Source organism: Calliphora vicina, chromosome 5 (assembly GCF_958450345.1).
Source record: "Calliphora vicina chromosome 5, idCalVici1.1, whole genome shotgun sequence".
Taxonomy (NCBI): Eukaryota; Metazoa; Arthropoda; class Insecta; order Diptera; family Calliphoridae; genus Calliphora; species Calliphora vicina.
Genome location: NC_088784.1, coordinates 77,817,905 through 77,842,245, shown reverse-complemented (window position 1 = coordinate 77,842,245; position 24,341 = coordinate 77,817,905). Strand labels below are relative to the sequence as shown.

The 24,341-nt window shown below is 29.0% G+C and overlaps 1 protein-coding gene across 1 annotated transcript in view; it reads right to left on the bottom strand.

Moving 5' to 3' along the window:
- The window catches only part of conu (Rho GTPase-activating protein conundrum), a 171,560-nt gene that overhangs the window by 28,373 nt on the left and 118,846 nt on the right, over positions 1-24,341 (bottom strand). The window lies entirely within an intron of this gene.

The window sequence follows — 24,341 nt, the reverse complement described above, 5'->3', positions numbered from 1 at the left end:
TGCATAATTGGTTATAGCTTCCATATAAGACTCACTACCGAAAATCACTCCGGAAACTAAAATTATTGTAATTTTAAAAGAAAATAGTTTCGGTCATTTACGCAGTTATATGGTCGAGCTATAATTTATTATTTGTTTTAGTTTGGATTATAGACACCTTAATTTTCCTCCATACAAACGGGTACACCCTAATGTCTATGTGTCTAGTAATTAAATACTTATTTATACTAGACTATTTTTCACCAGTAGACTCATATTAATTTACAATAGTTTTGTGTTGTTTTTATATCAAACAGAGTTGATTTATAATTATAGGTTTGTTATTGTAGTTAATATTAAGTTCAACACTGGTGGAAAAATATTAGTAAATAAAGTTAAACTGATCTGTTTCCTTCGCTTTAAATTTGATTCCAAACAGTTCGACAGCTATATTCGGCTGTGCCCATTCCCATAAATATATCACATTTACATTAATAATTTGGATCCGTAAGTTGGGTAAGACCTTCGAAAAATTGTTTTCAACAGTTAGATTTATAGAGACGAATGTAAATATTGAAGAAATAGCCACCCATGGTGAAGGTTGTAAAATGTGTATTTCGTAAATTATACAGATCTCCCAGAAAATAGAATTAATTTGTAACCTGTTTAAATTGATTTAAAGATTATTTTAAAGTTAGAAACTTCCTCAAATGAGCATCTATTTGGTCAATCTGAACTTTTCTATAACTATTCCACAATCCACAAACTTGTTACTGATTTACAATTGCTGAATAACACCCCAGCAAAAACTAGGTAATGACTACTTCTTACCATTTGCATTACCTAGAAGTAGTTTGGTAATGACTGCACTTTAATCTGATATATAGTACTTTTATTTACCAAATTGATAATAAAATCATATAATTTTTCCTTCTAACATTTTTTCCCCGAGTCTAATTCTTCTCGCTACTACTCGTTTTCCGAATGATTTACATACAAACGACTAAATAGTAAAGTAGCATGCCACAAACAACCTGTACAAGATAAAGGAAAAGCTACAAATATTCAATATTTGTCATCGAAATTGAAATGGCTTTATATCTGCCAATAGTTGGAAAGATGTTCGTTCGTTCGTTCGTTTGCCATATTGCATGGATATGTTGTATGCGACATCATCTATGGATATTAAATTTCATTTGATACCGATACTTGAACATAAAAGTAGATGGAATCAAACTTATTCAGTTGCGCTGTTTGTATGTAAATGTTGTATAATCACAGGTAGTAAGTAGGTATATGATGACGAGTTAAACATGGAAATTGTAATGCAGACACGATACGGAAATAAAAATTATAGTTTGTCTGTCATTTCTTTATTTTAATTTTTTTTGCAGTTTTGCAAATTTTAAGAAAAACTGTAAAGGTGAGGAAATATTGATGAATATTTAAATACTTAGAAAAACTATATTGTAACTCCCGTATGCATAAGCAATTGATTCTTACTTTAAACTACAAGTGGACCTTTTTGAAATCCCTTCGATTAAATATCTATTGTTAATGCTGTAATAGGTCTACTGGGTTGAAAGTTCTTCACTGGCGAAAAAACTACCGGTAGTCGTTGTTAAGTTGGCCGAGTGAGACTATGTTCGTTCCGGATCGAAGATCTTATTGTCGTGGGAACGAGATCTTATATAGAATGCAAACAATTCTAGGTATATTGAAGCTCTATGTGCACCTTTTTCGGAATAAGAGGTTTGCTGTCGTCGAAATTCTTCCTTGGCGAAAAAACTCTCGGTTGACACAGTTGCCCTGGACAATATTTGGCCGAGTGAGAGTCGTTCCGTAACGAATGTCCTATTGTCGTGTGAACCAGATCTTATGAAGTTTATGTCACCTTTAAATTTTTTACAAGCATTCTTATCTTTTAACTACAGCCCAATATGTTTCTATGAACATTTTGGTGAACATTTTTCAAGACAATTTTTTTGCTGAAATTTTTTAAGAAAATTCGAACTTGAATTTCGAAATTTAAATTTTTAGTCGAAAATCACTTTATGATGTTGTTTTTGCATAAATAATAAAAAAAAATAAAATTTTGCATCAATTTGAAAAGTTTTGGAAGTTCGAAATTCAAAATTTTAAAGGAAAATTTAAAAAAACATAATTTTTTTATATCAATTTAATTAATATATACCGAATGTGAAATAAAGATTTTTGTGCTAAAATAGAAAATTCGAAATTAATTTCGAATTCAGCTCTAAAATAATTTTGAGGAAATAATAATATTGAAGTTTTTGCTTCAATTTAAAATGTTTTGGAAGTTCGAAATTCAATATTTTACAGGAAAATAGAAAAAATCAAGATTTTTCAAGTCTTAAAATTTATAGAGTATTCAAAATAAAGAATTTTGAGTTAAAATCGAAAATTCGAAATTTAAATTTTTGCTCTAAAATCATTTTTAGGATGTTGTTTTTGCATACATAATATAATTTTGAAAATTTTGCTTCAATTTGATAAGTTTTGGAAGTTCGAAATTCAAAATTTTAAAGGAAAATTGAATAAACATGATTTTTATATCAATTTAATTAATACAGAATACGAAATAAAGATGTTTGAGCTAAAATAGAAAATTCGAAATTAATAATATTGAAATTTTTGCTTCAATTTAAAACGTTTACAGGAAAATAGAAAAAATCAAGATTTTTTAAGTCTTAAAATTGATAGAGTATTCAAAATAAAGAATTTTGAGTTGAAATCGAAAATTCAAAAATTTTCGAAATTTACATTTTTGCTCTAAAATCATTTTTAGGATTTTGCTTCAATTTGAAAAGTTTTGAAAGTTCGAAATTCAAAATTTTACAGAAAAATTGAAAAAATAAAGATTTTTTATATCAATTTAATTAATACAGAATACAAAATAACGATTTTTGAGCTAAAATAAAAAATTCGAAATTTTAATTTCAGCTGTAAAATAATTTTGAGGAAATAATAGTATTGCAATTTTTACTTCAATTTAAAAAGTTTTGGAAGTTCGAAATTCAATATTTTACAGGAAAATAGAAAAAATCAAGATTTTTTAAGTCTTAAAATTGATAGAGTATTCGAAATTAAGAATTTTGAGTTAAAATCGGAAATTCGAAAAATTTTCCAAATTTACATTTTCATCAAAATTTTAAAGGAAAATTTAAAAAAATCAAGTATACTTTAGATTTAGATCTAAAACTGAAAATTCGAAATTAATTTCGAAATTTAAATTTAGCTCTAAAATAATATGTAGGATATTTTTTAATAAATAATAAAATATTGAATTTTTTTTTCAATTCCAAAAAAATTTAATGAAATTCACCATTTTTCAGAAAAATTGAAAAAGTTAAGATTTTTTTAAGTCAATTTTATTAGAGTATTCGAAATTAAGAATTTTGATCTAAAATTGAAAATTCGAAATTTATTTCAAAATTTAAATTTTTGCTCAATATCCTTCTTAGGATATTTTTATTAATAAATAATAAAGTTTTTAAATTTTTGTTTCAATTAAAATAAATTTTGGAAGTTCGAAATTCAAAATTTTTATTGAAAAAATCAAGATTTTTAAGTCAATTTTGATAGAGTATTCCAAACTAAGAATTTTGATCTAAAATTGAATATTCGAAATTAATTTTGAAAATTCGAACTTTTAATTTTTGCTCTAAAATAATTTTTAGGATGTTTTTATTGCAATAGTAATAAAGTTTCGAAATTTTTGCTTCAATTTATAAAGTTTTGGAAGTTCGAAATTCAAATTTTTACAGGAAAATTTAAAAAAATAAGATTTTTTAAGTCAATTTTAATTTTTAATAAAGAATTTGAAATAAATATTCGAAAATTCTACAATTTTTTTTGTGAAAAATTTTGGTGAAATCTTATAGTGAAATTAATGGTGAAATTTTTAATATAAATTTTTCCGAATAGTTTGGAGACTTTGTCACTATTGGAGCAAAAAAGCAAAGTAGCTACGTTTTTCTCATATTTTACTTTATCAAAAATTGTTTTTAATAGTTTTCTTAATGTATACTTTGGAGAAGTATATAAAAGATTCGGCACAGCCGAATGTATCACTCTTTCATATAAGATTCGAGTGTAAAAAAAGTTCAAAATTGAACTAAATAATAAATCAACTAGAAGAAAGTATATTTTAAATTTATTTAGTTCAAGTATTATAATGCTTTGAATTAAAGATCATTAAACTTAAAATATAAAAATTTTAAAACATAAAACAAAATATTCTAATGAAAGTAAATATTATTTCATAAAACAATAAAAGAAGAAAACCAGTATTTACCTAAGTTTTCTTCAAATAAAGAAAAACTCTCACTAAAAAGGCAATAAAAATTAATTACAATAAAAATATTGTTAAAAATGTAACAGAAGCCAAAGCAATTTATTTAATTTGCACAGAAAACAAACACAAATAATTGTTAAAATAGAGAAATTCCAACAAAAGTAAGAGCAAAAAAGAAATAAATAAATAAAAATCTTGGTAATCTGTAAGTAAGTAAGAAATAGTTTAATCTTATTATCTTATCAAAATCATATCAAAATGACAAGAGTACGCTATAGAGATACTGACTATGAGTATGTATGACTTTGAAATGACAGACATAGAGAGTTGAGGTAATTAGTTTTTTTTTCGCAAACAGATTTTCTTCTGAAAACCTCCTCTTGAATGTTTTTATTTTTTACTTTTTCTTTATTTGTTTTTACTTCTTTTTTTTGCTGTTCAAATGAAAATTAAAGTTTTAGTTTTTCATAGTTGTAGCAGTGCTTGTCATCGTTTGAATAAACATTGTCATCTTAAAAACACTTTCTTTTTCTGTTCACTTGTTTTTTTCTTTTACTACATAGTTGTAGCTTATTTTGCTAAAACTGAACAAAATATATATAAGAAATTCAGATTTAAACAAAAGATCCATGTAGTTTTATTCACATCTTATTTAAAATCTCTAGTAAAAAGTTAATATACAGTGTTGATTAAACCAAATGTCTAAATATGACAATAATTATGCGAAGAAACACAGAAAATAAAAAACAAATAAAAGTAAGATTTTATTTGAGATTTGTCTACTTTAAATTGGCACAGTGGTATAGGTAGAAGGAAATATACAATTTTATTTCAAATTCGTTTTAAATTTCCAACAAATTCCTCTTATTTTTCTTACAAATTTTATAAAACAACTTACAGTTCTGGTCTTCTATTTATTTAAACTTATCACCAGGTTTAAAATAGATTGCAATGTATTATTTAAATGTTTACATACCTGGAATGAAAAAGAAATGAAAACAAATTAATATAAAATTGTGAATAAAAGAAAATATATTTGTTTTTTGAAAACAATATTCCGAAATTTCTATTTTCAAAATCATGACCTTTTACCAAAGTATTGGATGTATGATTAAAAAATGCGGTATTTACAATAGATAACGTATCATTTCAATATCTGTAATTTCTTCTCACTTACCCCAATTGACACGAAGCTTGGTTATGCCTTATAACCATATACATATATAATGTCGGTTAAAATTATTTTTGTATGAAAACTGTCAGTATAACTATTAGTTAACACATAACCAGTCATCGTGTTACTGGGGGTTAATTATTAAAATTTATAGTATATGACGCCAACAAAGCGTCATATGCGGGAAGTTTTGCTTTAATTTTACAAAAAAGTGCAGCTAAAGCTCAGCAAAGCTTATGGTGAATGTGTTTCATCGGTTTAAGAGATGGTTTGTGACCAAGAATTGGAGGTATTACTCCAAAAAAATTTTTGTCAAACTCAACGAAAGCCTGCTAAATCATTGGGAGCTACTCAAGCCGTAATTTAAAAATGTTTGCGAGCAGCAGGATTCATCCAATAGCAGGGAAATTGGGTACCGTACGAATTGAAGCCGAGAGACCTTGAAAAACGATTTTGCATATCCGAAATGATGTTTGAACGATATAAAAGAAAATCCATTTTTGCACCGAATAATTACTTGCGATGAAAAATGTATCCATTACGATAACCCGAAGCGTAATAGATCGTATGTGAAGCCTGGCTTACCAGCCGAACCGAAACCAAAGCCAAATATCCATGGCGCTAAGGTAATAAATACTCTGTATTTGGTGGGAGCAAAAGGGTCCTATCTATTATGAGCTGCTAAAATCTCGCCAGAGCGAACCAGTACCGAATGCAACTGATTCTTTTGTAATGAGCATTAGCGAAAAACGGCCAGACAAGAATCTGTAATATTCAATCATGACAAATGATGATGCAGTACCATTTAAAAACGATTTAGAATGGAAGGGATGGGAAGTTTTGCCCCCTCCACTACTATTTGTTTCGATCGATGCAGAAAGCATTCTCTGGTATACGCTTCACTTTGGATCCAATTATCCGATATTGACTTGATTCGTTCTTAGACTCAAAAGGTGAGCAGCTCTTTTGGCTAGTAATCGATATGTTGCAGGAAAGGTGAGAAAAGGTCATAGCGAAAATGGGCAATACTTTGAGTAAATTTCTATTTTACAATGCTTCAAAATAAAACCTAAAATTTTTTAAAAAAATCTCACATTTTTAAGTCATTCTCCCAATAGTTAGTAAAAATGGCTAAGTCAAGATTAGCAAAAATTAAAAAACCATAAAAGCAAAAAACTATCTGTGATAAATATTCAATTAATAAATCAGCAATTTCAAAAATTATAAAAAATCGTAACAAGACCTGGTAAAACTAGTCCAAGACAAGATAATTAAATTGCAAGAGAGTTTAAGAAATTCCCAAAAATTACTTCCCGGAAGGTTATTAATAATCTAAAATTGGAAATTAGTTCTCAAACTGTTTGCCACAAGGGCAAATGAGGCTGGTCTTAAATAAATAATTATTTATAAAAAAACCGTACTGCTCCAACCCAATTTGCCGAATATAATTTAAAGTGGTCGAGACAGAAATGGAATGATGCCTATGGCTTCTCCATATCGTGATTTTTATAAATGTTTCGGATGTAGATACCTCAAATGGATGTCTAGAACGTTCGATATCTTCCGTGCTTGTACGGCCACAACGAAATTCAGTAAACCACTTTTTTACCATTGAAATTGATGGTGCATCAAGCTTAACCTTTGAGACAAAATTAAATTTTTTCCAATTTCTCCTCAAGTCAGGAGGTAGTCTGCTGTCAATCACAAACTGTTGACAGGAGAAGTGTTGACCTTTCAGTTAAGAGACTGGTAATTCAAAAAATTGTGGACTTATTGACCCACCTTCCTAAAATGACTGCAATCGGAAACAGATTATTTTTAAGCGATGTTATGTATCCATACGCTGAGGAAAATATGTCTCTAGTTTGGAGATTCCAGATTCCATTATAAGGCAAGGGCAGAATATTTCAAAGGAGACGATTGACTCTTTAATTGGTTCACTGTATCATCGCTGTGAAGCAGTAATAAAAACAAAGGATATCTAACAACATACGGAGTACTAAAGGGTCAGACAATTATTGTAAAAATTAAACCCAAGTATCCATTGTTTTCTTAATACCATAATAATGAGTGTTTATTAGTTTTACTTAAAAACTTAGGTATCCACATATAATTCAACATAAATAAGTTTCATAGATACATAAATCACTCGACATAATCTCATGGTAATCGGTCCAATATTGGTCATAGCTCCCACAAGACCTACTTCCGAAAATCACTCACCATTATAAATTATTGATATTTTAAAAGAAAAATTATTTTGCTCATTTACACAGTGTAGGGTATTATAAAGTCGGGCTAGATTTACTTTACTTGCACACTGAAAGTACCAATTTGACAAAAGTACTTTTTGTGAATACTCTTTTTTAATGGAAATCCATTCCGATAAAAACTAATAATTTAAACAGACGTTACTTAAAAGTACTTTTTTCCACATGTTGGTCAAAACTACCATTTTTAATGATATTTATTTCAATTTAACAACATATCCATAAAAAGTACCAAAATAACAAAAAGTACAAATTTTTTAAAAGTACTCAATTTAAACTTATCTATATATATAAAAATGAAAAGGTCCATGTATGTCATGTCATCACGTGGGAACGGCTAGAGCGATTTGGCTGTTTTGTTTTTATTCGATTCGAAATTTTCAGGAGAAGGTTTGTTTGAGTCCAGTCAACCGGTTTTTTTGAGTCCAGTCAACTGTAATAAAAAAAGCCCCAAAAGTATGCAGTACAAATTTATATATTTTATTTGCAAATGAAAGAGAGCAGGTTTGAGAAACTTGAAGAACTAACATTAGTAAATGCTACCGGGCGAAGCCGGGTCGGTCAACTTGTTTCAAATATATTGTGGATCAAAGTAAATTAATAAAGTAGCAACAGTACTACAACAAATAAAACATTTACAGAAACAACAGGTACTTTGTTTTTGTTAAAAGGTAAGTGGACTGTCAAAGTTGCCTGTTGTTGTTTTTGCTTTTGGGTTTGTTGTATTTTTCGCCACAACAACCACAAGTGAATTGACAGTTCAAACTGAATAAAACAAATAGTCAGCTGTTCTACTGAGTCTACTTTATTAATTTACTTTGTTGTGGATCACAGTATTTTAAAATTGAGTACTTTGGGAATGGTACTAAATACATAAATAAATTTCATTTTCAATGTTGAAAAATGTTGCCTCAAATTTCTGGCAGACAAACAGACTCAGCCTACACTCTAAGAAATTGAATGAAATGTCTGTCATATGTATATTTATATATGTATTGTAGTATGTATTACTAATTTACATTTCGAAAAAATTTTTATTAAAAATAAATACTAACACACCCACTTAACCATAAATGGTTTGAAAATAAAAACATAAAAAAATTCATTCATTCATTCATACAATTTCAGTTTCATTTGTAGCACATTTAAAGCAAACAAAACATCAAGCAACTAACTGAACATTTATTATTGCCTTCGTTAACAGTTCAGTGACAGTAATTAACAATATACAAACATAAATAATAAAATAATAAAAAAAATATATTAAAATTGTTTCGTATGAACATACTAAATTTAGAGTTGAGACAACAAATAACAACTTCTTATTTGGTCAATAACATCATATTAACAATACGAAATGAAAAAAAATAATAAAGTAATTGTTAAAGACAAACAATAAAATGTAAAAGAAAAAATCAAACAGAGTAGAAAAAAAACATCCTTTCACTTTCATTTAGAGTTCATGATTAAATCTATTAATTGAAAAATAAAATACATTTTATACAACAATGTCAACAAAACGTGTATTTGATTTGATTTGATTCATTGCCCAGCAGTTAAGCAAGTATTCAATGTATCCCTAATAGACAGTAATGTCTGATCACTTGGCTGACTCCAATTGATATATTTTGGGTCATTTGAAAAGTATGTGCTCTTTATAGTGCGGAGAGAGTCGAAGGAAGGTTTTTTTTACAAATAATCGGTTATTGGACTGTCTGTGAGATGTCTTTTTAACTGACTATTTGAGGGCAATTAGCACCCGATCATATCAAAATAACTAGTTATGTAGCTGATTAAGTATCCAGTTAGGTAGCTAGTAAGGTAACTGAAGCTATGTAACCGGTATTTGAATTCAATGCGTTCACAACTTTGGACCAGTTAGACAGTCAGACAGTCACTTTGTAATCTAAAAGGTTCAATTATCCCCTTGCTTATGAAATGCACGTACTAAAGTATCTAGTCACATAACTACTTATGTAACTAGGATAGGTAAAATCTCTCGTTCAGGACAGTCACCACGAACTGCTGGGAAACCATTTATTTACTACTGCACACACTCCTGTGACTACACACTACTCCCTCGCCTGCTGTATTCTCTTTTAACCAAGAGTCTGTTAAGCAAGAGATGACGATCATCATTATGATGAATCAATGTCTATTTTGATTAAATTTAGTATTGGAGAGAGTTCATTAGCGTAGCCATGCAATTTTTCCAGGGCTTGACAAAGATACCAAAAATCTTTAAGATTAAAGAAACAAATTGAAATCTTAAGGGGAACATTAATCAGAACCATAAATCAGTGGTCGGTACTCATATCCACCAGGAGCTAACATGATCGTATTATTATGTAAACAACAAGAAGTTTATTAGAAATAAGAAACATAATTAGCTCATCAGATTACAACACGTTCTTTCTATGACGATGATCACTGCCATACATCTTTAGCGTGCCCCGATAGACTAGATGATATTGTGCTGGGCTATCAATCTGAGAGTTGCGGGTTCAATTCCCGACAGAGACTCTGGGTGTATTTGCAGACAAGCAAAAAGCTTAGTGGTTGTTTGAAAAAAAATGATTAAGAGAACAATTCGAAATCTCAAGCCTTTTTTAGCTACGCCAGTGTTTGTTTGAACATGTTTAGCTGCATATAAATAAATTTTATATTATAAAACCTTAGATAATTTTTTTTTTTGCAAAAAAAGCCATACAAAGTTTCTTGTTGCTCATAAGATTTTGTACGTAAATGAAAATCTACAATGTTTCGGTAATTGATATTCATATCAATGTATGCATGTTAATAGCAAAGTGTTAAAAATGTTATTAACATTGTTAGTTTTAATAAACAGTGGTGAGAGGGGAATGATATGAAAAATTTAATCAAACAACTTTTTTCTGGAACAATTATAAAGGCAACACAGCAGCGATACATTGAATGAATTAAGGAATCAATCGTCTCCTTTGAATTATTTATCTCTTGCTTTACAACCGCATCTGATAAAGCTGCATTTGAGGTATAATTTTGAGTAAGTATTTTGCGATCTACAATTTCCCATAAGTTTTCTATGGGATTGATATTTGGTCATTGGGCAAATCACTTTAAAACACGTACCTCCTCATGAATAGATCCAATTCCAGTAATATTATATTCTATGATATGAATTGAGGACCCATAACTTGCCCTGAAAAACAGTGCACAATGGGGCAGAATCAAGGCTTGTCCTATCGAGTGTAATATTTTTGAAGGACGCAGTTTTAAAGTTGCATATTTTTTAATCTAATTGAGATATTAACTTGAAATTTTTTTTGTAAGATCAAAAATTAACATTTCTAAACCAAAAAGTAAGTTCGAAATAAATGTGGATCAAATTATTCCTAATATTTGCAATCCTATTAAAATTTTGATGCAAATTTTAGTTTTTGAAACTCAATAAATATTGTTACGAAATTGTACTTGAATTCAAATATAACGATTTTAACGACTGATTTAAAGTTGCATAATGCTTTCAAATAACAGTGCACAAACTTTAACATATCCGTGGTCATTATTAACATTGAATAAAAGCTTTCAGTTGACCATTGATCGTAAGTTGGCAACGCTGTTTGCTGCGACCGTATATTCGAATTCGAATATTCAGTTAAAGAACATTGTAGAAAGTACACCACAGATGGCGTATGTATTAGAAAACTCTAGACAGTTAAAGAGCAATCTTGAGTGCAGATGGCAGTGTTATAAATAGTGGCATAGGTTGCAGTCGTTAGTGAGTTTATCAGAGACGTTATTCGAATAAACATCAACTGAGTGCCTTAAAGTGTGTTGTATTTCTCAAGTGAATTCGTGTACATTATAAAGTGTGTCTGTATTTCTGCGAATTTATAAACGTGTATAAAAAACATTCAGTGACTATTTAATTCTGTTGTTGTACATTTAAAATAAATAAAGAGTTGCTACAATTTTAAAACTACTAAACGGCTTTTATTTGCAATCAAAAGTATCCGGTTTATTTAATGGAAATAAACAAACGTTTTGAAAAGGTTAAAACATAACAATATGTAATAAAATCTTTATTAACAAAACTCAATGAAATTTTCAACGTTTTATAAATTTGTCATTCTAAATAACAAGGTGTAAAAAAACTTGCAAAAAGATCAAAGGGAATCTCGCAATTCCTAAAAATTGGAGCGAAAATCCCAAAAATGGTATTTTTACAATTTTCGGGGCTGGGAAAAATGCTTTGTGGAACACATCAAGGTTTCCAGAACTGCATTCCATTTTTTAATCCCAGCTTTGGAATTTTAGAACATGTGGCCCAAAGTTGAAATTTTAATATAAAATAGGTCAAATTCCGAAGGGTGTAGGGACGACATATTCAAAATATTGGACAAAAATGTTCTCCGTGAAGATACCTTACAGAAATACATAAAATTGTTATATCTTCTTAAAGAATTTTTTTTTTCAAATAAAAGAGTTAAGTCAACTTTTCGCCCAAAATACAGCAAAAATCTACTATTTTTTAAAATTTTAAATTGAAAATCGTTTATTTTTGGATCCATAATAGATACTGATGTGAAATCTATTGTATATAATTGTTAATTTAGTTATCTAACTAACAAAAAACATTCGATTCAAAAGTACTCCCAACATTTTTAAAAAAATAGTACCAAGGTATGGCAAAATGTTTAAAAGCCTATAAGTCGGGAATTAAGGAGTGAGATCGAAAAATTCTTAACACACGTTTTTCATTACATTTTTTAACCCAAGTATTATTTGAATTTTTTTTTGATCAAGTTACCTTTGAAAAACATGTCAGTTATTATGTGTAATGTCAATTATATTAATTTTTTTGTTAATCTGATTAAAATGAGTGACCAGAAAAAAGTGCGTACTGAAATTATTAAATATTTTCAACAAAACCCAACTTGGTCTTACAAAAAGTTGGCCAAGCATACAAAGGTCTGCCGTCAAACTGTTTCCAATGTTATTAAACAGTACCGGGAGAACTTGTCAGTTGATAGAAAACCTGGTTCAGGTAGAAGGAATGGTCCACATGATGTTTCTAAAGCCAAAAAAATAGAACGCATTTTCAAAAGAGCTCCCAACACATCCGGTAGGAAAGCAGCCCGGTTAGCTCAGTGCTCGGACTATTTGGTACGAAAAGTTAAAGCTAATGCAGGTTTAAAAACATACAAGGCTCAAAAAGTTCCTGACAGGAACGCTACTAAAAATTTAGAGGCCAAAAACAGAGCACGGAAATTGAAGTCAAGTTTTATAAAAAAATATTCTTGCTGCATAATGGATGACGAAACGTATGTTCTGGCAGATTTTTCGCAACTTCCAGGTCAAAAATTTTATGTTGCTGATGCTCGAGGGAATGTTGAAGAAAAGTTTAGGACCCAAAAGCAGACAAAATTTCCCAGAAAGTTCTTGGTATGGCAAGCAATATGCAGTTGCGGCAAAAGAAGCCACTCATTTGTTACAACGGGCTCTATAAATACCGAAATTTACATCAAGGAATGTTTACAAAAAAGGCTGCTTCCATTCATAAGACTTCATAATGTGTCCACTTATTTTTGGCCTGACTTGGCATCCTGTCACTATGGCAAACAAGCCCTTGAGTGGTACAAGAACAATAATGTGGTATTTGTACCAAGAGAGGCAAATCCTCCAAACTGCCCGGAGCTAAGGCCAGTGGAGAGATATTGGGCTCTTGTTAAAAGAGAATTGAAGAGTACAAAAAAGGTGTCCAAAAGTGTGGTAGATTTTAAACGGAGATGGACTACATGTTCGAGCAAAGTGACAGAAAGCACTATAAAAACGTTAATGGAAGGGTTTCCGAAAAAGGTTCAAAATTTCATCACTAGTGATTAAAACTATAAAAATAATTTTTTTTGTAAATTGTAATAATAATTTCAATCAAATAAAAAAAAAATTAAAGCTGTAAGTTTAGTGGTTTCTTTTTTATAAACATATATGTATGTTAAGAATTTTTCGATCTCACTCCTTATAAGATACTAGTTGGCCCGCCCGGCTTCGCCCGGTAGCATTTACTAATGTTAGTTCTTCAAGTTTCTCCAACCCACATACACCAGCCTGTTTTTATTTATTTGCAAATAAAATATCTAAATTTGTACTGCATACTTTAGGGAGCTTTTTTATTACAGTTGACTGGACTAAAATCCGAGTTTTACCCGGAATTTTTGAATTTTTTTTCTTTACAAACCATCTCCTGACCCATTCTAATCGAATAAAAAAAATCAGCAAAATCGCTCCAGCCGTTCTCACGTGATGCCATTACATACACGGACCATTTTATTTTTATATAAATAGATAAATGGCAAACGTAAGCATGTTTTTTCAAGACCGAGCGCTTTCCAAAAATATAAAAATCTTTGAAATCGGACGGGGAAACAAAAAAAATGGCACATGTTTAAAATTTTACATATCAAAGGTACATAGCGCCGCCCCTGGAGCATTTGTAGGAACCATTTTAATAACTTAAACTCGAATTCTCCTTGTCTATGCCCTACTCAAATTTTATCTCGATAGGACAAGCCGTTTAGAAATGCCAGAGTTATTTCCAAAAATTTTGATTATGCCCCACTGTGCACAGTGGTATGAGAAAAACAAAAGAGGAAAATAAATCTGTAACTTCTAAACCCTTAGTCCGATTTGAATGAAATTGCACAAATCTGGACCTCATGAGCCCGTCAGAAACTGGGCCAGGGGTCCCCAAAGTAGGACACCTCGGGTATGGTCAATTTTTAAAATGATCCTATTTCTTCGTTTGTATTATTATCTTATAGCTTAGGAGATATTCGCATTCGAAAATTAAATTTTCAACATTTTTACCCACACTTTTCCAGTTTTTTGATGACCGTGGTTCCAAATATTTCCCGATTTTCTCCATTTTTCTTTCATAGGATTAACAACAGATGTATATATCAAATAAAGAAAGAATTGTTTAAAAATCATGACTGAGTCAAAGAAAAAGGCGATTTTTCGCTATTTTTTTGGGAAAAAAGTACTATTATTCTTTTTAAGTTATCTAAAAAATTTCTAAGAGGATGTATAATGAATTTATACTTTTTGAAAAGCTAACTTTACACCAAATATTTTAAATGAAAAAAAAATTACAATTTTTGATACAGAGGGGACCAGGTGCATTCAAAAAATGCCATTTTTTTATGTAAAATAACATTGAGACCAGCTAGGTGGTTTTCACACGCTTGTTTTATTTTGTCATTTACTTAATTTATACCTCAAATCCAGGCATCTATTGTAATAAACAGACTCTTTTAGTAAATTATGTCTTACTAAATTAGAGTAAATAGCTTGAATTATTTTCTCTTCCAAATCTAAACAATTTCTTTATTCCTATTCATTCAACTTTGACCTTGTTATCCCTGTCTAAAGCCGTTACATTTTGTTTTTCTTAAATTGTTTTTATTTTAAAAATAAAATTTTGTTATAGATTTTTTATTGTTTCCATATTATCATTATTTAATAATTCAAACAACGAAAAATAAAAAAACGTTAGTTTAATTTAAATTATAACACTAAAAAACACCTTTAGCATCATTATTACACAAGAATCCCATAAATAACAACGTTATAAAGTTTATTTTTTGCATAATATATGTTTATTAACTAAAAAACCAAAACTAATCAACCACAAAAACAATTTATAATAAAAACTTGGTCTAAATAAAGAAAACACGAAAAAGAGATAAAAACCATAAATATTTGAAAACACCTTCCAAATCTACATGTCATACAACCGTTAAATTATGTTTTATTTTTATTTTGTTTTGATTTCAACAGCTAAATATTTTTCATACAATAAATATTTAATTGATTGGGTATGATGATTGTATGGACTTTAATCGCAATTTGTAATGCGCTGTACTTAAGCCTCAACTATTACTACTATTTTTATAACTGATGAGCTAAATTAAGATCACACAAACTAGTTTTACGCTTAGAGCTCGACTCATTCTGTGTCAATTGCAATTGGTTGATTTTAAAATGGAGGGATACAAAATTTTATAGCCAAATGACAAAATATCTTAAATCCATGTAGGCTGTTCCCTTAATCCCCTTTGATCTTTATTAACTGAATTTTCATTTATTTTGTTTTCCTTTAATACTCCAACTAAAGTGTCTATAAAGCCCCCAATTAGACTTAGTTATACCTAATCTTTTAGATGCTGTTCAAGATTATGCATATTAAATTGTTTAATGTAGAAATAGAGAGAGAGAGAGACTGAAAAAAAACTGACATCTAAAACTGACAGACAACAAAATAGATTTCAAACAACCTAAATATGAAATAACAAGACAATAACCAAATCAACCAACCATCAAACAATTTAATATGTATGTAGGTTTACACAGCATCATACCAAACAAAAAACTCTTTAAAGGCTGGCAGAAAAGAGTTGTGTTGGATGAAGGCGAGAAGAAGATGAATGAATGAATGTGAATTTTAAATCTATTCAATTTGCATATAAAAACAGCAACAATAAATATTAAATGGTTATTATAGTTTTTAAGGGGTTATGACATACTTATGCAGATTATCATGATTATGAAGGCAGAGCAAGAGAGAGAGAAAAATTCATAAATTATTAATGAAAATGCAGAAGACAAAAAAAAATACTGAATTGTTTACATGTGTCAAACAATGTAATCAAATGAACGTGGTTATATATTGGTTTTAAATAGGGTCAGTACGGATTTATTGTGGGAATTATGACTTCAAGTCTAATAAAGGACCTTTTTCGGAAATAAATCGTGCTTTTTTGAATGAAACACAGGTTTTTGGATAAACAATTAATTTATTTTTCATCATAGTCTCCTTTGAGCTCTATGCACGTTATTGCAATTTGTTTATCCCTCCAGAAAACAAACAAGATTTGTCGAGGTCATCAAAATAGCAATTTTTGATTTCATTTATTTCATCGTTGAAGTCAAATCTCTTTCCGCCAAGACATTTCTTCAGGTTTGGAAATCCGCTGAATAGGGCGGAAGAGGAAGCATTTGTATGTACCCTTTTGTGCACCCGATTGTGAGCCAATGCGACAGCTATCTTGCGGAAAGCTTTCTTATCAAAATTTAAGCCAATGAGCCATGTGAGATGCCTATGGCTTCCACAATCTCTAGCACTTTCAATCTCCGATCGGTCAACACCATATCGTGATTTTTTTTCAATTGTTTCGGGTGTAGAGTAGGGTGGCCCTTAATAAACGAAAGTTGGATTTTGGCCATTCTCACCCCCTAGTTTGGTGAACATTGGTAAAAAAAAATCATTCTGAAAAAATTTTAGGTAAATCGGTAGGGGTTAAAACGTGCCACAAGCCCTCTGAAGTTTTGAGATGCATCTACAAGGGGAAAAAATGCATTTTTTTCAGTAAAAATTTTTTAACTCCAATTTCAAAACTCCAATTTTTAAAACTTTTGTTAAACAAATTTCAGAATTTTTTGATCATCTCATTGGGATTTATTGAGAACATAATAGGGAATAAAAATATGAAAAAATTATGAAAATATCTCTTACAGTTTTTCCGTACCTGCGATTTAAATTTTGAAATTTTTGAGAAAAACCAATTATATGGTAATTTTTTGGCGAATGTGCTCTATTTCATTACTGTTATGAATTTTAAGTAAAACCTATTCAGAATATTATAGCCCAAATAATTATAAATAGACTCTGAAAATTTTATTAAAATTGGGAAACTTTAAACCTTAAATCGTGAAGGTTAAAGGTCAAATTTTTCAATATTTGGAATTTCTAATTTAAAGATAGCGGAATGTTATTTATTTTTGGTTCGATTTTGATGGAACTTAAAAGAAATATAACATGTAGTCTAGTATTTATAATAATAGAACAAAAATGAAAATTAACCCTTAATGGCTTATGATTTTAAAAGTCTCTACACTGTAGAGACCTCATCTGGGCATCCAGAAATTTCACCTTAATTCATGAATTATTATGAATTTAAATATTATCGGAAACAAAATATGTATCGAAAATCGAATAAAGTTGTTTATATATTCTGATCGAGGTTCAAGTTATTTTGTCTCCTCGTTTTGGCCATATCGTGTATTAATTGTTTTTAATCGTCGAACGGAAGAAGATCTTGTTCAACAATTTTTTTGGATTTGAACGATTTTGTCCATTTTTAATACCAAACATATTCAACAGAGAATATTTGGCACAAATTTCATTCTCCTACGTCTTATCTAGCTAGACCCTTCAACAGACAGACGACTGAACATAGTTAAATCGTCTTAGAATTCTATAAGTACCCGGAATATATATACTTTTTTGGATCTACTTAAATTTAAATTAAACAAAGTTCATTTGACAGGATTATCAATGAACCGAACCGCAGCTGGTTCGGGCGCATTTGAGGGTGAAGGGGAACTTTTTTTCCGTTTGTAATTTCTACATTTTTCATTTGCGACCCCACAAAGTATACATATTCTTTATCGTTATAAATAGCGAAGTCCATATAGCCATGACCGCCTGGTGTTGAAATCATCACATCAGGAATTCTCGTTTGCAATTTAAAATCGTGAAAATCGGTCTGCAAAAGGCTGAGATATTAGAGAAAAAACACGATTTTTGGCATATTCTGGATCGTTATAGATAGCGAAGTCCATATAGCCATGACCGCCTGTATGTTGAAATCATCATATCAGGAATTCTTGTTTGCAATTTAAAATCGAGAAAATCGGTCTGCAAAAGGCTGAGATATTAGGGAAAAAACACGATTTTTGGCCTATTTATACCCTACACCACCAGGTAGGCTGGCTGTCCATGTAAACCTTGTGCGCAGAGTACAGGTCGCAATTTTGAAGATATTTCGATAAAATTTGGTACATATAATTTGACGAAGGACGAAGCCTATTGAAACTGGCTGAAATCGGTCCATTATTTCACCTAGCCCCCATACAAATGTCCTCTCGAAATTGGACTTTATCGGTCATAAATATTTAATTTGTATATGTATCTAGACAGATTTCACTCCAAATAAGTTTTATATATACAAAATTCATGTCATCAAATTTTGTTACGATCGGTCAATAATTAGTCATAGCTCCCATATAGACCCGTTTCCGAAAATCACTTTAACGTGCTTAAATCACTTAAAAATTTTGGTATATACACAAAATTAAACATAAATAACTTTCATATAGACATAAATCACACGACCTAATTTCATGGTGATCGGTCCATAATTGATCATTGCTCCCATATAAGGCCCACTTCCGAAAATCACTCACGAATATAAATTATTGATATTTTAAAAGAAAAATATTTTTACTCATTTACTTGGTGTAGGGTATTATGTAATATGGATATCTAATGATAGATATTTCGAAGTCCATTGCAACGATGTATATAAGGCTATAATAATTTGGACCTACAATGGGTCAAAATCGGGAAAAATTGTTTTTAACCCGAATTTAATTTTTAACAAAATTTTTTATTTTACTAATAAATTTAAAAAAATTTTGATAAAATTAAAAAAAAAAATTTTCGAAAAAAAAATCTTGAAACAAAATTTTTTTTAAAAATTTTTAAGAAAAAAAAATTAATTTTGTTTACCTAAAAATATTTAAAATTTTAATATTAAAGTATAATTTGGTGAAGGGAATAGCATTTCTTCTTTTCATCCCTCCTGGATCCGCGCCTCCTCTAGCGCTTTAATCAGTCTGACTTTGCAATGGGTTATGTTGGCTTTTTAAGGCCGCTGTGGTTTATGGCATATTCGCATAGATATGGACTTAAGTAAACCCCACAAAAAAAGTCTAACAGGGTCAAACGCACGACATCGGTGGGTAGTTCACATTACCTTCATGTGATATGACCATGCCCTCAAATCGATCGTACAGAAACAGTGACTTTTTCTGTATGCATTGTTACTGTTACTCTCTGGTTTTATATTAATAATTATATATTTATTAAGAAACTTGAAATTATGCTAATAAAACTTTTAATAATTAACACCCATATTAAATAATAAAATCTTTTAATATAGGCGTTGATATAAACATATTTAGGTGTTTAAAACAAAATGTACTTTAATTTAAAAGTCTCATGTTGCACGTTTTTTATTTTATTGAGTTGTTGTATTATTTATTTTTTTTTTAAATAAAATTTTTTAATAAAAAAAAACGACTCAACAATACCAATAAGTAGGTTTTGAGGTCTTAAATGTTGCTGTTTCTGTTTCTTTATTTCTATATAAAATATTATTTAACGTTCATTTTGTGTAAGTATATCTGGCGTACACGATGGTGAACAGTTTAAACCTTTTTTTGTTTGCAATAATAAATAAATGAACAATTTTTTTTTATCAATGTTTTTTAAGGTCTGCCGGCCAAGTTTAAAGATACGGAAAGTTGTCAGTTTTTAATGGGTGACTTTCGTATGATGTTTGTTTGTGAGTATTTTTTTTTTTTGGTGTAGGTGCTGGAAGAAGACAGATGATGATGACGGTAAAAATGTCAAGCCCATGAATGAATGAGGGAATAAAGAATAAGTGACTGAATGTCTCAGCTAAAATTCTTAAAGATCATAAACCTTAATCATGTTTTTTGTTAGTACTAAGAGTTACTTACTAATGGGTGTGTCATTAGTTGGTATGAAAATAAGAAATATTTACTTGCACTCGTATAGTTTTGTTTTTTGTCAACTAAAGGAAATTAATTTTTAAAGTATTAAGCGGGTGACTAGAATGAAAGATAAAAACGTGTTAAAGAATTATTATTATTATTTTTTTAATAAAATATAAAAATAAACGTGACAGAAATTATGTTAATGGATTTTAACTGAAATGAAAAATCTTGTGGTTGTAAAAAAAAACAAATTATTTCGATTTCTTACTTATATATAAAAATAAAATTATAAAGAAAGTGTTAAAAATTCTAGGTTTTATTAAGATTTTTCTTATATATTTTTTTATGTTCTTACAATTCGTAACACTTTCTTTAAATCTTGATCTTGCTGGTTATTAAAGGCTGTGAAAAAAGATTAATGTTTATGTAAAAATGTAAATTTATATAAGTTGTTTGTGACTGCAAGGTATTTCTTTATAATCTTTATGATGATTAATTTTGTTAAGTTATTGAGAACAAACTATAAATAAATGTCTGAATTATGATATACAAACTGTGATTAACATTTTAAATCAGTCAATAAGATTTTTTATTTAACAAAAAAATATTAAATTTCCCAGTAATGACTTCTTCAATTGATATGTATTGGCTTTAGAACTCATTAATTTAACCCTGTGATGTCTTTGAGCTTTGCTAAATATTGTTAGTCAAAACTTAGCAGTCCCTGTAAGATATTCCAAAAAATTAACAAACAATTTTTTTCTTCTTATATTTTTTCAAAAAAAAGTTCACGAAAAAGTTATTTTTTGGGAATAAATGTTAACAAAATTTGTTTGACGGATTCTTAGCTATATTATTGCCATATATAGTTAAGCGATATCGCCAAGTTTGAATTAGCTGTTGGCCAAAAACTGACGACACCATGTTTTGAGGGCCTCTTGATTTGTAGAATTTTTGGAGGTTCATAAAAAAAATTAGTCACCAAAATCGCCAATCTGAGTATAGGGTTTTACTACCAGTTGGTAATACAATCGAATCTATACTGTCTAGTCCATGTGTTTTCCAAAAGTCTTCATTTGTCGCACAGTTGATGAAGCTACAATAAAAGCTATAATTGTCATGATATTCTCTAATTATAAATATCCTTAGAAGTGTTAATACGCTTACTTGAAATTTTAATTTGCTTGTTTTTAATTAACATTTTTGTGTTTTGCTACAACTTTGCTAAATATTGTTAATTAAAAATTAGGAGGCCCTAAAAGTTATTCTAAAAAAAGTTAAAAAAAAAATGTTCTTCCTATATTTTTCAAAAAAACTCCACGAAAGAGGTACTTTTTTGTGAACAAATGTAAACAAAATTTCATTGTCGGACTCTTAGCTATATTATTGCCATATATAGTTAAGCGATGTCGCCAAGTTTGTATTAGCTGTTGGCCAAAAACTGATGACACCTTTTTTTGAGAGCCCCTTGATTTTCAGAATCTTTGGAGGCCCATAACAAAAGATTGTTCACCAAAATCGCCAAACTGAGTATAGGGTTTTACTACCCGTTGGTAATACAATCGAATCTATACTGTCTAGTCCATGTGTTTTTCCAAAAGCCTTCATTTGTCGCACAGTTGTTGAAGCTAACTAAACGAATTATTCTGTTACTACAGATAAATTTTAGTTAGGATGACAAAAATTATGTTATTTAAATCGTAATTCTTCTGTATCAACTGACATTCTATTGGTAGTATAAAAAAAATAATTTCTTTTATTTGTGTGGAAATAATAATGCAACTTTAAGAGGGAAACTTATAAAAAAAATTCTCGAAAATTTTAAGAAACAATAATTTCAGGGGAATTTTTTCCGATCAGGAAAATTAGTCCATAGGGATTTGTTAAAACAAACTGAATAAATAACAGTCAATTCAACAGCAATAGCTTCAGCAATAAGTCTATTATGAACTGTCAAAATTCGGAAACCCCTATTGGAAGACCATCCAGAAAGTATATATTTTCGGGATCATTATAAGAATGGGACCGCGAAAGAAAAATGTAGAAATATTTTTAACTTTAGAATCTTTAGGATTTTCAGTGTTGTTATTTATTAAAACAAGAATTAAATTCTAAAACAGTAAACTTAAATTCCCCCAATGTTTAATATTAAATGGAACAAATCTTCCAGCACACAATAAAAAATAGAGCAATATTTACACATCTATATATCATTGTTGCAAACAATTCCTTTCAAAATCTTTTAACATACGATCATTAGTTCCAAAAAACAAAAACTTCATTGTGAGCCATAATAAACTACATGAAATGGCACATGGCTATTATCTTTTCAAAATAAATAAATACAACAAAAGTAAACAGTTAAGATTGCGGCATAAAATTATAAAATTATTATTATTAGATGTATTATTCGTATTATTATTTTGTTTAATATTTCAATATATCAGGTTAAGGTTATTTTTCTTTTTTAATATTGTTATTAAAGTTGTTTCTTTTCACATATATTTCTTTTATTAAAATTATTATTTTTTTGCTATTTAAATGTAAATTTATATTAAACTATAAAACAATTCTTTTTATTTAACAAACAAATTTTGAGTTGCTAACAGTAAATAAAAAATTGGCCAATAACTTGAAATAAAGAGGAGGGAAAGACAAGAAAATAAACAAAAGCAATTTTTGAAATATTGTCAAAATAAAAATAATAAACTTTTAAACCAAAACTAATAATATTAAGTAAGACATCAAGTGATTTTTTTTTGGCCTTTTGTTAACTCATAAAGTTGATTGATTTTTAATTTTGCCACACATAATTATTTTATAAAATCTAAACGACTAAAATATGTTGACGGATTTTGGTTATAGTTTTAGTATAATAGAATGTAATTCCTACTTAATATGTAAAATATTAATTTAAAAACTCTTTATTTAAAATGAATATTATAAAAAACGTGTTGACTTTAAATAAGTTTCAAAAGAAATTCTAAAGATTAGGAAAGGAACAAAATTTGTATTTTTTAGGTCTAAAAAAAAAACTCTGAATAATTAAAACCCCGGATTAATTCGTTTGTACTAACAACAATCTAAGCTATATGAAAATACTTGCTTAAAGAACCTTACGACAATAAGCTAAGCTAAAATATACAAATTTGATTTTGCATAAAAACAAAAAAATTCTATGAGTTTGATTCAGATTTTGGTATATAATTTTTTTTGTATTGAACCGATTTTGCTGATTTTCAATACCGAACAGTCTAGGACAATTATGGACCAGCTATGTAAATCTCATTAATTTCGTTTACATCTTTTGAATGGGAGTGTGTTTTAAACACACAGCTATACGAACATATCTAAATCAGCTTAGAATTCAATATCGACCAGTATGAGTGACTGGTACAACATGCAAAACAGAACCAGTTCTTTTAGGTTAGTTCAGTAACCTGTTACAGGATATTTAAATGGTGCCTTACATAGTCTTAGCACAATAATCTGATTCTATTACAAAGTAAACAATCTCCATAATAGTTATGAGTCACTGCCGTTTCCTCTAAGGAAATTTTAATTTTTAATACTATAGTTGAGTATTAGAAATAATTAAAAAAATAATTATTTCCCTACCTCCGAATTCAAATCCATTAAATCTAGTAATCATTAATCAAAAATCTTGTATTTATAAAACAATACACAAATATGATTCTACAAGTTTTAATTACACAAAAAAAAAGTTAAGCGTGGGTGCTATTCAGTCCAACACACTTAAATATCCTCTAACAAATTGTAGAACAAAAAAACAGATCATTAAACACATTTCATTGATTAAAGCCGTCTCTTATTATACAACTTTAAGCTGTTTTATAATCAACTTATTCAGCAATTTTTTAAGGTGATTATCAGAAATATTATGTATTGTTCTACCTTCTATGTTTATAATACAGCAAAATTGTACATATTAATTTAAATACTTGAACACAAT